Below are 15526 nucleotides of genomic sequence, written 5' to 3'. Positions count from 1 at the left end.
CTACAAATGACAACCCTGATATATCTGTAGGTGACAAAAAGCCTCGGAACCTTACATACTGAGTATACCTTGCTCTTCCCGCAGAAGCCGTGGGAAAGAGCCAACATTTGGCACTGTTGTTGGGGAGACTAGCATCTTAAGTAACTAGTAAACATACGCAGGTATGTGTAAAAAAACAGACTACTTTGAACTTTCATGAACATATCACTCAAGGAGCTAGGAGAGCTAAAATTTTTCCAACTCAAGTAAAAAATAAATAATAATCATAATTTCCTAGCTGAAACTCTTCGTCGGTTTAGGAAAATGCATGTTTTTTGGAAAAACAGCACCTTAAGGAATAAATCAAACCATGTGATGGTTGTCAGAGTGTAGAGCTTGAAATTTTAAACATTTCTCCTTTTTATGGAAGCACATTTTGACACAACCACCAAAAGTTATGGGCAATCGATGATTAAAGGTTCTAAATGCCATAACCCAAAAGAAAAATTAAAACTACCTCTCTAGTCAAACTTGGACAAATTCAAAGGTGCACATGTGTTTGACTAAATCCACAGCTTCCCCTCCTTTCCTATTAAAGAGCACCCATCCCTCTCATACTTTTTCTTTCACATCTTGTCTCCATCCTCTTCCCCATTCTGAGCCCTACGCAAGACACTCCTCCCTCTCCATTGACCACTCCCATCCTCACATGGTAAGTTACTTCGAGCTCATCTCATAGCCCGATAACCTAGCCATCCACCCACCGTCTATTGGTCCTCAACAATCCCGTTACATCAAGAAAGACTTGGAGAGCATTCAGGTGACCATCTCTTCCTCCCTTTGGATTTTCGTCAAAGTATTTCGTTTTTTGCCAAAATTTTCCATCCGTCAAGTTTTTTCTTTTTTTATTTTTTCCCCCTCCCCCTCCACCCCTTCCACCACCCCCCCCCCCCCCCCCCCCCTCCATCTCTCCCTCCACCCTCTACCCCTTTCATCTCCACCACCCCTTCCACTCCCCCCTCCTCCATCTCCCCCTCCATCCTCCACCCCTTCCATCTCCACCATGCCCCCACCTTTTTCCCCCCCTCTCTTCCATCACCACCTCCCCCCCTCCATCTCCACCACCTCCTCCATCTCCACCTCCCCCCTTCCATCTCCTCTACCCCCCCTCCTCCATCTCCATCTCCATCTCCCCCTCCACCACCACCCCCTCCCCCTCTTCCCCTCCACCACCCTTTCTTCCCCCCCCCACCCCTCACCCCCCCTCCTCCATCTCCACCTCACCCCCTCCATCTCCACCACCCCTTTTCCCCCCTCCCTCCCTCCCTCCCCCCCCCCACCCCCCCTCCTCCATCTCTACCTCACCCCCTCCATCTCCACCACCCCTTCCCCCCCCTCCCTCCCTCCATCCCCCCCCCCTCCTCCACCACCACCCCCCCTGTCTCTCTCTCTCTCTCTCTACCCCCTCTCTCTTCTTTCCCCTCCCGTCTCTCTCTCTCTCTCTACCCCCCTCACCCAATCTACATGCAGTTATGCTCCGGCCAATGCCTCCGACTCTAACTCTCACCAAATCTGCATACAACTCCGCTACAACCACGGCCCTCGACAATCCTCTACCCCAAATCCCCCCCTGAGATTCAATCAATCCCTTTAACTCCTCCATGCCACAAGATGACTAGCCGCCATCGCGAAACAATGATGGGGATATCAACCTCAATGCAAAGGCTGACAATTTCTTTAATCAAAGAAATAATAACACTCAAGGCAGGCGCCCCTTGGGAAAACTGGAACTTCCCAAATATAATGGTAGGGGAGATCTAGCCCGATTCCTCCAGCATTTTGATGCAGCATGCCGAGCAAGTGGAGATGAATCCCATGAAACCAAGGTGGCTTGGTTTCCCATGGCCTTAACTGATGAAGCGTCTGAATGGTACCTAGACCTTCTAGTGGAAGAGCGCACCACATGGGACCTGCTTTAAACAAAATTTAAACTATGCTTTCAAACAAAGAGGCTACAAGATGATCCCGCTCTCCAACTAAGCAAGATCGGACAAGGTTGGCAAGAAGATGTACGCAGGTACTTGGGTAAGATGCAAAGATTAATCGCCAAATGCGACCCACGCCCAGATGCAAAGTACCTCACGACCTGGTTTATTGTAGGACTAAGAAAGAAAATCCAAAAGGATATGAAAAAGATTAGCAGCTATGAAACGTTCAGTGCTGCTCATGCAGCAGCCATTGACATCGAGGATGGCATGACAGACTCTGACACTAGCAGTAATGATGGCAGATCTAGTGCACGAGATAAGTGCTCGAAAAAGGGCAAATCAAAGTCCACTACCGAAACATCAAATGAAGATTGCCTAGAGGCCATGACCATGAAGTTGAAAGAAGACATGATGCAGGCCATGGAATAAAAACTTCACTTGTCTCAGCTGCCAACTCAGACATATCCACGGCGAGAAAATGTTTAGTGTCCACACTGCATGGCCAATCATACATCAAATGAGTGCCCAGTCCTAAGGGCGAGGATCACTTCACAAGCAAATCCACCGCCAAGGTTGTGGTGCCATATCTGTGTCATTGGCGGCCATGATGAAAACAGTTGCATCTTCAACATGTGCAACAACCCGCCTTGACCTCAACAATACCAAGTGGCACCCATGCCAGTGTACAAGCAACCGACACTTGCATAAGCACCCCTAGCTCCAAGGCTAAATCCTATTCCCATTCGGACACAAGTCTTACAACTACTCAGGAATCCGAATCCATGACCATATCCAAGAGCACCAAATCTAGCACCTCAGGCAATTCCAATACATCAATTACAAGCCAAGGAAGTAGACTCGTCATTTGAGTATGAAATAGAGTACCAAGTGTACTATGTAGAAGGTGCAGAGGGTCTAATACCAATTTATGCAAATCAAGTACGTCCCAACACATATCAAGCACTAATCAAGTGCTACGGTTGTAGCTAAAATCACCAGATCGCAGAGTGCCCTCATCGTGGTAGCCCAGCTATTTTCCAACCACTTTCTACAGATTGTGGCATAGGACATGCCTGTATGGATTGTCCCATGAAAACTAAAGTCCCACAATAAACAAAGGTTAACCCTGACGTCCCAATCGGCATCATTGGGGTGGAGCATCAAAGTCTAGCTCTGGCAAGTATAATATCACAATCTGTAAATGTAATTACACGCCAACAGAAAGAGGCCACCAAGGACCCTAACATTCCATCCAACCAAAGCGACTTCTTAAAAAGAAAGCACAAGAGCCTCCACCTTCGCCAAGCAATGAGTAGCCGACCTCATCCACATCAACTCTCGAGCCTCAAATAAAAGAAGCTCCATACCCAAATGCAGAGGTGGAGAAGGCTCGTTTTTAGGCACTTCAACAATGGGTACAAAAGGAACAAGCTCAATTTGAGGCTGAGAAAGAAGCTCAATTTGAGGCTGAGAAACAAGCTCAAGACCCAATCCATGACTTGGCCCCACAAAGTATTGATACTATACTTGAGCCTCTGTTCCAATAACAGACTCCACAACATCATGTACTGCCACGTCAACTTGAAGGAGCCACACTCTCTAGCATCCTAAGTTGCCCTGTGTCAATTCTTATCGAAATCCTCCTATGAAATTGTTCCAATCTCTGGGAGAGTTTCAAAGGATGGATTGAACTCGCAAATCCCCCTCCACCTATGGATGACATCAAAGATATCCTTGTGCGGATGGGTGAGAGAGATGACATATGCAACATTACTATGCCTTTGATCCATAATGAAGTCTAAGCCATAGTAGATGGTGGAGCAGGTGTAAATGTCCTATCAAAGGAGCTCTACAAAGAATGGGGTCTCCCACCAATGCAAAAGGCTAATTTCAACATATGCCTTGCCGATGATTCACGAGCTAAACCCTTGGGAATAGTGAATGGTGTGTCGACAAAGGTCGCAGGAGTTTGCTTTTCCCTTCAATTCACAATCTTGGATCTCCCCAAAAAATCCTATCAAATCTTACTAAGACGTCCTTGGTTACGGGAAGCATCAGTCCTCCATGAATAGGGAATTGATAGACTGACAATCTAGAATCGCGACACCGCCAGTCAGGGTGAATGAGGGGACAGGCGCTATAAAACCAATTGTGCCTAGAGTGTTGGATGACACATCTTCAACGACAATCTCAAGCAAATCAGCTTCCTTGCAACAACATGCCATAGTGGGCGATTCACAAAGCAATGTTAATAACTGGATACAAACATTGGCAACCATCGACAACTTGCATTCATTAGACCCCATCTTCTCATAGATAGATGCTAAGGTGCTACAGGTAGATCCTCCACTCACACATGAAGAACCAATCGATCTAGAGATGCCATTCTTTATGGTTGACCTCGAGTGGGATAATGAACTTGAAGAAGGTACCCATACCAATGATTACTCAGATTTTCCTTGGGACCTTGAAACACAGGCTAAGAATGCTGAAATTGAAGATCAAATCTTTGATAATGGCTTAGCCATTCTACATGCCCTAATGGTAGCAGTCGAGCTCCCAAAAGTTGAACCTCCAAAGTTGAATAATAGTAGAAGATCTTACAAGAAAGCTGAAGGAGGAAATCACAGAAAAGCCAAGGTCGAACACTTCAATGAATTCGAATGAGTCCCAAACAAGGATCATCGAATTGTACCTTCCAAAGCTAGCTCCCTCAAAATCAGAACCACTACCTCTTAAATGGTCCCCTGAGGGACTGGAAGGAGTATGTGCAGCAAATGAACCCCTACTGGAAACACCTTACCAGTGGAAAAGTTACCCCACAGTTTGCAACATAAGAAGTTTCGAAAATATAAGCCACATGTGCGGATGGATCAAGAGACTTTAGAAAAAGAAAGTCAAGGAGAGCCTAACAAATTGGTAAATGCAACTCTGCCACCCAGTGCACATGGCACATGTCAGGCTAGTTCAACACCATTAGAGGCTGATCTTTGAGAAGTGTCGAAATACTTCAAGAATTACACAAGTGGCAGTGCGCCAATAGCAATGCCAAGACCACTAAGAGAATTTGAACTCCAATCTATGAGGGACCAGCAAAAACATGCATAATAACCCTCACTGTTGAAGCGGAGGAAGAAAAACAGGTTTTCATTGGGAAACAACTTCGACAAGAAGATGAAACCACACTCAAAGCACTCCTAATGGAATACCGTGATTGCCTAGCATGGTCATACAAAAAGATGAAAGGAATTTTCCCAAACATGGTAGTACACATGATGATACCTATAAAGGAAGGTGCTCACCCTAAGGTATGTGGACCTTATCGCACAAATCCTAAGTATGGCACCATGGTTTATGATGACGAGCTGGAAAAACTCCTAGATACCTGATTCATCTACAAGATAGGGCACACTGATTGGGTTTCACCCATCATCATTGTGCCTAAATGCAACAAGAAGCTCAGAATATGCGTAAACTTAAAAAATGTGAATGCTGCCACAATTAGGGATCACTATCCCCTACCCTTAATAGAAACAGTGTTGGAAAAGGTGGTAGGCTCCGAAATATATAGCTTCTTGGATGGCTTCACTGGCTATAACCAAGTGTAGATTGCTCCTAAAGACCAATCTAAAACAACATTTGCTACAAAATGGGGTATTTTTGTATATAGTCATGCCATTTGGCCTTTGTAATGCCTCGACCACATTCCAACGAGTCATGTTCATAGCTTTCAAGTCATTTCTGAATAAGTTTTTATAGGTGTTCTTGGATGATTTGTGCATCCATTGAAACAAAAAAGACCACTTCAAATGTCTTGAAGTAGTACTAATCAAATGCAGGGAGTATGGCATCTCCCTAAATCTAACAAAATGCTAGTTCATGGTCACCCACGGAGTTGTTTTAGAACACATCATCTCTCAACATGGGATTGCAACAACTGACATGGACAAAATCAAAATCATCATGGAATTGCCTCCTCCTACAAATTCCAAAGGTGTACAGGACTTTATGGGACATGCTGGCTATTATAGAAGATTTATATTATGATATGCCATGATAGCTAGACCACTTTACAAATTATTAGTGGAATTCTTATGGACCGAAGAGTGCGACCAAGCCTTTGAGCTTTTAAAGTGGTGCCTAATCACAACACCCATCCTTATATCTCCCAATTGGGATATTGATTTTCATGTTTATACTGATGGATCCAAGTATGCAATTGGGAGTAACCTGGTGAACATAAGAAATACTACCCATTCTACTTCGCCAGTTGACAACTCAATGATGTAGAGATCAACTATACCACCACAGAAAGAGAAGCCCTAGCAATGGTGTATAGTGTAAAAAAATTTCGGCACTATCTACTGGCAAATGATTTTGTCTTCTACACTGACCATCAAGCATTGCTTTATCTTGTGAACCGTCCGTGTACAACAAGAAGAATAACTAGATGGCTCCTTTTGCTTCAAGAATTCAACTTCAAAATAGTGGTCCGCAAAGGTGCCCAACACTACATTGCTGATCACGTCTCGTGTCAAGTCAGGAGAAGAAGCCACTAGTGTTGGATAGAGGCACACATTTTGTCAATGAGGTAATCCAAGAACTCTTGTCTGGCTTTATGGTCATCCATAGAAAAAGCACACCCTACTACCCCCAAGGGAATGGATGGGCCGAATCCACCAACAAAATATTATGCATTATCCTCACCAAGGTAGTAGAACCACAGCGTTCTGATTGGGCAGAGAAATTGAATGTAGCCTTATGGGCATACAGAACCACACTCAAGGTCAGTATAGGGAACACACCTTTTCAATTGGTGTACAGCCTTGAAGCTGTGGTCCCACTAGAATTTGTAATACCAAGCCTATGCATAGCAATACAAGAATGCATGGGAGACCATGAATCCTTGAAAGAAAGACTCTATTAGTTGGAGAAACATACAAAAACAAGACTAGTCACCTACCATGCCATGACAACAGAAAAACACAGAAGAAAGGCATGGTTTGACATAAATCTTAAAGCTAAAGACATCAAGGAAGGTGACTTGGTCCTGCTATACAATGCCAAAGTACACAAGGGGAAACTGAAGTATCTAGGTCAAGGACCCTACTAAGTAAGAAAGATGAATCCCAGTGGAGCTATACTGCTAGAAACATTGGATGGAGTCCAATTCAACACAACAATAAACAGGAGCTGACTGAAGTGCTACTACTTCAACACGCAAGCCACCCCTGACAAAAGTGAAGATTTGGGAAACCAAGTCTTCCTTAGTTAGGATTAGATTGTAACACAAGCACTCACTAACATATGCACATTTTCGTACATATAGTTTGCACTAGATTGTCACCATGTGGAGGGAAAGAGGGGGTGTGTGTGTGTGTGTTCAACCTATATTTCAACTACTATTCTAATCATTCCTATAAACTTATTATTGCAATAATTCAGAATCCATTTCTATATGCCCTCAAATAATTTCCTGCAAAGTTTTTTCTTAAATATCAATTCACTCTTCCTAACTCCAATAGTCACCTTTTCATTTTCTGTAGTTCCTTCCTGAAATTCACCTCATATTTTCACTACTTATCCCAATAATAACAAATCTAGATGTGTATCTCAAAACCATAGTAGACTTATCACTGTGACATCCAAGAAACTAGTGGAGTAAGCATCCATAGATTAGTTGGCATATGGACGTTTTTGCACATTTTGGAAGACCTAATCAATTTTGTATTAGGAATGATTGAGTCTTAGTTTCCCTATTAATTCCCACAAATAAGCATATAGTTGGAAACATCACATGACACACGATTTTGCATAGGCACATAATAGATTGCACCAATAATTAATAGTATCACACACTTTCATTCCATACTCTCAAAGCATGCAATGAATTCACAAGCAGGACAAGAAGCTATCCCAAAACTCAAGATGAATTGGCAAAAGAGTCTGTAGCCTCAGCAACAAGACCCCCGCCAAACATCATAGCCGTCTCCTATATGCAAAAATATTAGACTTGCATACAAACTTATCTACAAGCTTAATGATTCGAGTGCAATCGCATCCAACATGTATGCAAGATAGCAAGAAATGCCAGCCTCAACAATGAGACCCCCGCCAAACCTCTTCCCAAGAAGATTCGATGGTAGAGTCCGCAACCTCAGCAATGAGATCTCCTCTGAAATTCATAGCCATCTACCACTCCTTAAGAGGAGCTAAGCTTTCTGACTATAGACCATAAATTGTATGGTGCAAAAGCATTACAGCAGGAACAACTCACATGCCACAAGCTCAACAGCCACTGGGTTACGCATATGGCATCCCAACTCCAAAATCAAAATAAGACATAACTCGAGGACGGGTAATAAAATGGATCCGGGAGTATGTTGTCTCTGTGACAACATGGACTTAGCTGGAACATAATGTGTGTGCAGGGTAGTGGCAAAGCTCCGCTTGTACTTGCATAAGCCGAGAAATAATCCCTCTTAGAAATCCAACTTACATGTTCTACATGCAAGTTCTACATATGATTTCTACATGCAAGTTCTACATGCGATTTCTACATGCAACACCTACATGCGAGTTCTACATGCAACTCCTACATGCGAGTTCTACATGCGAGTTCTACATGCAACTCCTACATGCGAGTTCTACATGCGAGTTCTACATGCAACTCCTACATGCGAGTTCTACATGTGACTCATACATGCGAGTTCTACATGCGAGTTCTACATGCAACTCCTACATGCAACTCCTACATGCGAGTTCTACATGCAACTTCTACATGCAACTCCTACATGCAACTTCTATATGCAAGTTCTACATGAAGAAAGAGAATGACTTACAATTCCTACATGCAGAGAGAGAGCTCCTTGTATAAATACCCCATAATAGAATAAAGCCCACACTCTTTGGGGCATTGTGTTGAGTTCTACTTTAGTATTCCAAGCAATTGTCTCAAGTGTCCATGATTCCTTGCACTCCACGTCCAAAAGCATGTCCTAACCTTGCAACTCCTCCTCCCCTCTCCTCCAACCTTGTAACCCATCCTCTCCCTCTCCTCCTCCCTCCTCCTCCTCCCTTCTCCTCCTCTATCTTTCTCCTCATCCTCCCTCCTCCTCCTCCTCCTCCCTCTTCCTCCTCCTCCTCTCTCCATCTCCCTTCTCCTCCTCCCTCACCCTCCTCCTCCTCCTCCTCCCTCCTCTCTCTTCTTTCCCCCATGCTCTTACACCTTCTTCCTCTCCCACTCCTATGCTCCCCCTAAACCCTTAGTTCCTCAACCCTTAATCTCCATGATCTACAAGGGAGACGAGTTCTCCACCATGTACTCTACTCTAATCCTTGGAACCTCTTCTAAACTCTGGAACCTCCTTCTAAACCTTGGAACCTCCTTCTAAACCTTAAAGCTCCTTCTAACCTCGGAACCTCTTCTAAACCCTGAACCTCTTTCTAAACCTTGGAACCTCCTTCTAAACCCTGAAACTCCCTCTAACCCTTGAACTCCTCCTAAACCCTACAATCCCCAATGAAGATGAAAGCCTTCATCACCTCAACCATGATGATAACTTTCCTTTTACACATGCATGCACTATGTTTGCTTACCATACTTAAGCCTACGTCTCTCACCGGAACATGACTTGAGGTCCTAAGCTACACGTATACTATAAACGGCAACCTCGATATATCTGTAGGTGACAAAAAGCTGGGGAACCATGCATACTGAGTATACCTTTCTCTTCTTGTGGAAGCCATGGGAAAGAGCCAACATACATGCATTGGCAATGATTGATAACTACAAGACAACACATCCAATGTTGTCAGATGTGGATGCATAGATGATACAGCTAGAACCACCAATCTAGGATGCAGAATTTGAAGTAGTGGAAATACTGATCTTGGCACATGTAGAATGGGATAGTGATCTTAAAGCTACCATAAATGAAGGCTAAAATTTATAGCGATCTTGAAGAGCACATAATAGAAGGCTATGGTGCAGACTTAGATTGGGCCCTTGAACGAAAGCTGAGCCACATTATAAAGTCAAGTCTTTGATAATGATTTGGCAATCCTTCAAGCATAAATGGTAGTGGAGTACCCCGAGCTAGAACCTCTAGTAGTAGCAAATAGTAGATGATCACAAAAAAAGAAGAATGTTGTAAGATGCTAGAAAGATAAAGTGGAAATCACTTCAATGAATATGAAAGAATATAAGCTAGAGTAGTGGAGTTGTACCTAACAAATACCACACAAGAACTTAAGCCACCAAATTTTGAATGGGTTCCAAAGGGATTTGAAGGTTGCATGCACGGTCAAAGAACCACTACTTGGGAACAAAAAGCCTGTTGAAAATCTATCAGCAATCTCACAAAGTGAGAAGTTTCATAATTTTAAACACAATGTGAGAATGAAGATTGAAATAGAGAATAAAATAAAAAAACAAAGCATGGTAACATCCAAGCAATGGATGAATTATCTTCCATAACAATCAATAGTAATAGTAGTCAAGCAAGAACCTGACAGTATTGTGAGGCAGCCTAAGAGAAGCTCCTGACTATTTCAAAAACTATACGAGGGGAGATGTAGCAATAGCAATGCCTATACTAAAAAGATAGTAAAAATTCAAGAAAAAAATATCATAGGGGTAACCCCAATGTATGAGGGGCCATCCAAGACAAGAAAATTGAACCTTTCTTTGTATGAAGAAGAAGGAAAACCTTTGTACATCTATGAACAAATCACACAAGAGGAAGAAAAATAATTGGAAGCATTATTGTTGGAATATAGGGATTTTATGGATTGGCACTACAAAGAAATAGAAGGGACTTCCCCCAAACTTCTAGTGCATACCATAGCTATTATGAAAGGTTCTAAACCTAATATATAGAACAAATCCAAAGTATGTTATCCATACTTATGACGAAATGGACGCCAGTTTCATTTATGAAACCAAGCACACCAAATGGGTGTGATCAATTGTGATTGTGCCAAAGAAGAGAAGCTCAGAATATGTGTGAATCTCAAAGATGTCAATGCATATACAATCAGAGATCACTACCCAATGAATCTTCTAGAGTATCCCCCATGGCACATGAATAATTAGACACACTTGGAATTTTATGGAGGTGGTAGTTCTATTATTATCTTTATCTTATCCATGAAAGTAGCAATCCCATGTCTAGAGACTATGTGTCCAAAGACTACTCCATGTGTGACCAAGAATTGGCATTTAATAGGGTTAAAGGAGATGCCACATTCTCTACATTCTTTTAGTATATCTTTATTTGGACACTTGAAGTGATCTAATTTTTTTAATGGATACACAAGTCATCTAGGAAGACTTTAATTTGTTGAGGAGTGCCTTGAAGGGAGTGTACATGACCCTTTGAAATGTGGTTAGGGCATTACATAGTCCAAATGGCATGAATTTGTATGCAAAAAATTTCCATTCTGTGGAAAAGGCTATCTTTAACTGATCTTTAGGAGCAATTTGTACTTGGTTGTACCTACTGAATCCATCCAAGAAGCTATACTTCTAACCTGATTACCTATTCCCCAACTATTTTTGTCAATGGTAGGGGGTAGTGATCTATGATTTTATATGCATTGACATCTTTACTAACATCACCACCATTCACTATCTAACTTCCACTCATCCTCTTTCCTTTATTTTGCTTTTCTTTCAGTTCTAGCTTAAAATCCTTTCCTAGAATCCCTATTCTATAAACCTCTTCAACATATTCTTCATTTTAGGAGTTTGTATAACATATAATCGCATTCCTCTAGAGGGATGTGATGACTCAAACAAGAGTGCTCCAAATGGCACCAAAAGCTTATTGGGCTCAAACAAACTTCAAATAGAGGCCACAATGCTATGTAATCAATCAAAAGGACTCAAAAAGGGGCTCCTATATAGCTCACAAGAACAAGATGGCATGTCAAAAACATAGTCTGATTAGAATCCAATATAGGTTCCTCTCAAATCAAATATGGAAGTTGCACACGAACATGGTAATACATTGATACTTATTTTGCTAATGCTAACACCCCTAGGATTTTACCTCAACCCCTACTAACCACTCTTTCTTAATAAGTTCACACTTAGATTTTTCTTTTTCCTACTTTTTTTCTTATTCTTCTTTCTTTGAATGGTCACAAGTACTCGGCTTAGATCACTCCACTAAAAGTCTAGCCACTGTAGCCTCTGTAATTGCTCTACCCTAAGGTACCAATGCAACAGATTCACTTTTCAATTCTTCCAACAATACTTCAACAACAAAGGATCAACTACAACCCTATGTAGTAATGTATCCAAGGAAGATTTGCACAAGAGCACAAAAGGAACTCTTTTTCCACATGATCATCATCGACAACATTGCAACCACTAGGACCTTTGCACGATCAAGGGACTGGATCAAGAATTAGAGGGGGGCATGTTAACCAAATAGGTTAACAATGTCACTTGATGGATGATGGCAAGTCTGTGGAGCCAGGATTGTGTCTTGGAGCTAGATGGGGGCCCAAGAGGATGGTAAAATAATGGGGGGAGAGAGTGGTAGAGAGAGATTAGGGTTGGCCCTCCCTTCAAAAGGTGACTTGTATAAAATGCCCAGTTGTTGACTTTGGTCTTCATTATTGGATGCACAAGTTTGGAATACAAGCTGCCTCTTTCCTTCCAAGAGTGTTTTTGGGTGTTCTCTTGTCTCCTTTGTAGTGCCTTTGTGTTTGCCACTCCATCCCCATTCATTTTCCTCTTCTCCTCACCTTCTCCCTCTCTTCTCCCATCTTCCCTTTCCCTCTTCCTCTCATGGTGGAAACACATTGCCACAATTTGGGAGCCGCTTGAGTGACACTTGTAGCAACAAACAGCTTATGCTTTGCATTGCTCTCATAAGGAGTAGCTTGGAGCAGAGGCTCCATTGGCATTCTTTCAAGATCCCCATGACTCGTGAGTCACCATCAAGACTACACACTCTCTCAATGCTATCCCCCTTCTGAACATTGCAACCCCCTTTTGCCCTGTGAACTCCTATGAAGGCAAGAGCCTCCATCCATGATTGTGATCAAGCCCTCTTTCTCACCCATGCATGCATGAGATCTAATTTCCATGCTTTAGCCTACACCTTTGTCTAGAATATGATCCAAGTTCCTATGCTACACTTGTGAACACGTATGCTACAATAAGAAATGACATGGTTGTAGGTGACCAACACCCTCGGAACCTGAACTGGGAGAGAAAATGACAGTAGCAACTCAAAGTTAAACAACAATCTGCAAGCCAAATCAGCCAAGTGAGGATAATGAATAATCACTGAGTTTCATCAATTGGCAAAATCAAAATGGGGATGAGCAAGGAACCTAAGATGATTTGGATAAACAAAGAACTTGTGGCTAAATTCTTCATAGTAACAGAGGTAATCTTCCAAGAGTACAGAGATGTATTTCTTGGGAATACACAGCTTGAAAGCAGTTCCACCAAGATTAATCTAACATTGAATCCCACTCATCCCTAATGTGAAACCCATTCGATGACGATGATAACAAATGAAATGCAACTATGCTAAATTGGTGAAGGTGGAGATAGAATAGGTGCTCAAGGTAGGGTTATATATCAAGTAGACTGAAGTAATTGGTTATTTCCAATCACTATCATGCCCAAGAAAAAATACCATGCAATGAATCTGTGTCAGCCATAGGTGGCTCAACAAGCAAATAATCAAAGACCCATTCTCACTCATATTCATGGATACAATCTTGGACAATATGGCTAGGCACAAAATATATTCGTTCATGGATTGATACTAGTAGATTGCATTGGCTAAAGAAGACTAGGAAAAGATGACATTTATCAATGAATGGTGGCATACTCAAGCAAAGTCATGCCTTTTGTATTGAAGAGAGTGTCAGCAACATTTTAGTGGTTCATAGTGGAGGCATTCTAAGAATGCATTGACGAATTCCTATCAATTTTGCGAGACGACTTCTCAATCTATGGAATGAAACAAGCACACTTGGAGCTCCTACAAAAAATATTCCAAAAATGTATGGAAACAAGGATTTTAGTTAACCCATACAAATGTGTTTTTGTTTTTTCTTAGGAGTATTGTTGGGGCACACAATTTTCAGTGAAGGCATCATGATGAAAAATCCAAGATAGAAGCTATCCAAGAAGATGAAGGATCCATAATGTCAAGCAAATGTGCTCATTTACGAGAGACATAGTCTTTTGATGTTTCATCAAGGAGATTGCAAGGGTTGCAAAACCACTACACTAGTTGACAAGAGTAGACATGAAGTTTGAACAGAGTAGTGAACAAGATGAAGCATTCAAGAAGCTATAAGAAATAGCGGTCAAGGTACTAATCTAGTGAAATCTTGATTGGAACATAAATTTTTATGTGCATATTGAATAATTTCAAAATGGTGATTGTTTCCATTTTGGCTCAACTCGAGGGAGATTGGTTTTGCCCATTTAGAATATGCTCATTAGTAGTAGTAGAAGGTCAAGAGTGAACTAGCCAGACAAGAAGCTCAATACCAATTCTAGCTAAAGGAACTGGTGAGAGGGAGAAGTGCTACCACCCAAAGCATCTTGGAGAAACACCAAAGAAAAGAGCTTCTCACCCATTGACTCGGGCTAAAAGGCAAATTAATTGAGTTAAGTGATGATGAACCAAGAGCACCACCCTCGCCAAGGAGAATGCAACTAACAAGCCCAATGAAAAATGCAAGGGAGGCTGATTACCATTACATCACCCTCTCTCTATCAATCCCCATAAATGCAAAGCAAGTGTTGAGACATGCAATAAAAAAATGGTTTGACAAAGCATGGAAGATTAAAGAGGTGGCCAATAACAATTGACTAGCACTATGGGAGATAATACACACATGCAGTAGGCATTCATCTAATCTCACAATGAAAGAGTCTACATCCTTGAAACACAAAAGCAATGCTAATCTAGGATGGTCATAATATCCATAGTTGAGTCTGATAAAATTTTTAGACTATTGGGCAAACCCAAGGACCCACCGGACAAGGAAGATAGCCACTCATTTCCGTAAACAAATCTCGAAGGTTGAATCCATGAGGATGTAGCTAGAAATAGATTTGGGTGTTGAACCCCAAGGTTCAACTAAAGCCAAAGGAAAAGTCAATTTCCCTAGTCACAAACGAAGACTTGAAGGATGAAGTAATGCCAGGGCAAAGTGACCAATTCATGCTTTTGGCTCACAACATCTTGGAACAAGTGGCTATAGGACTTCGTAAATGTACCAGCATGATGAGCCCTCCTATCAACCTCACCTTTAGGATCCCACTCAAGTAGCAATAAATATGCAAGATGGTGGAAGGGATAAGTCAATGCACAATGGCAGTATGTCAAAGCTAAGTAAAGGGCATGACATAGTAGATAGGTGAATCTCAAAATCCTTGAACTTCTGTGAAGGTGGTGCTTGCCACCTATATGAGAGTCATGATGTTAGAAAGAGGAAGTGAGGTCTAGAAGTTAGGTTTCGACATTCTGAGAGATATGTAAGGCATGCTTTGAGTGTAGCCCTGTGTTGGT

Source organism: Dipteris shenzhenensis, chromosome 31 (genome assembly GCF_047967505.1).
Source record: "Dipteris shenzhenensis isolate YYH24624 ecotype China chromosome 31, Dip_SZ_1.0, whole genome shotgun sequence".
In the NCBI taxonomy this organism is placed as follows: domain Eukaryota; kingdom Viridiplantae; phylum Streptophyta; class Polypodiopsida; order Gleicheniales; family Dipteridaceae; genus Dipteris; species Dipteris shenzhenensis.
The sequence above is the reverse complement of the archived record's forward strand: the minus strand, read 5'-3'. Positions refer to the sequence as shown.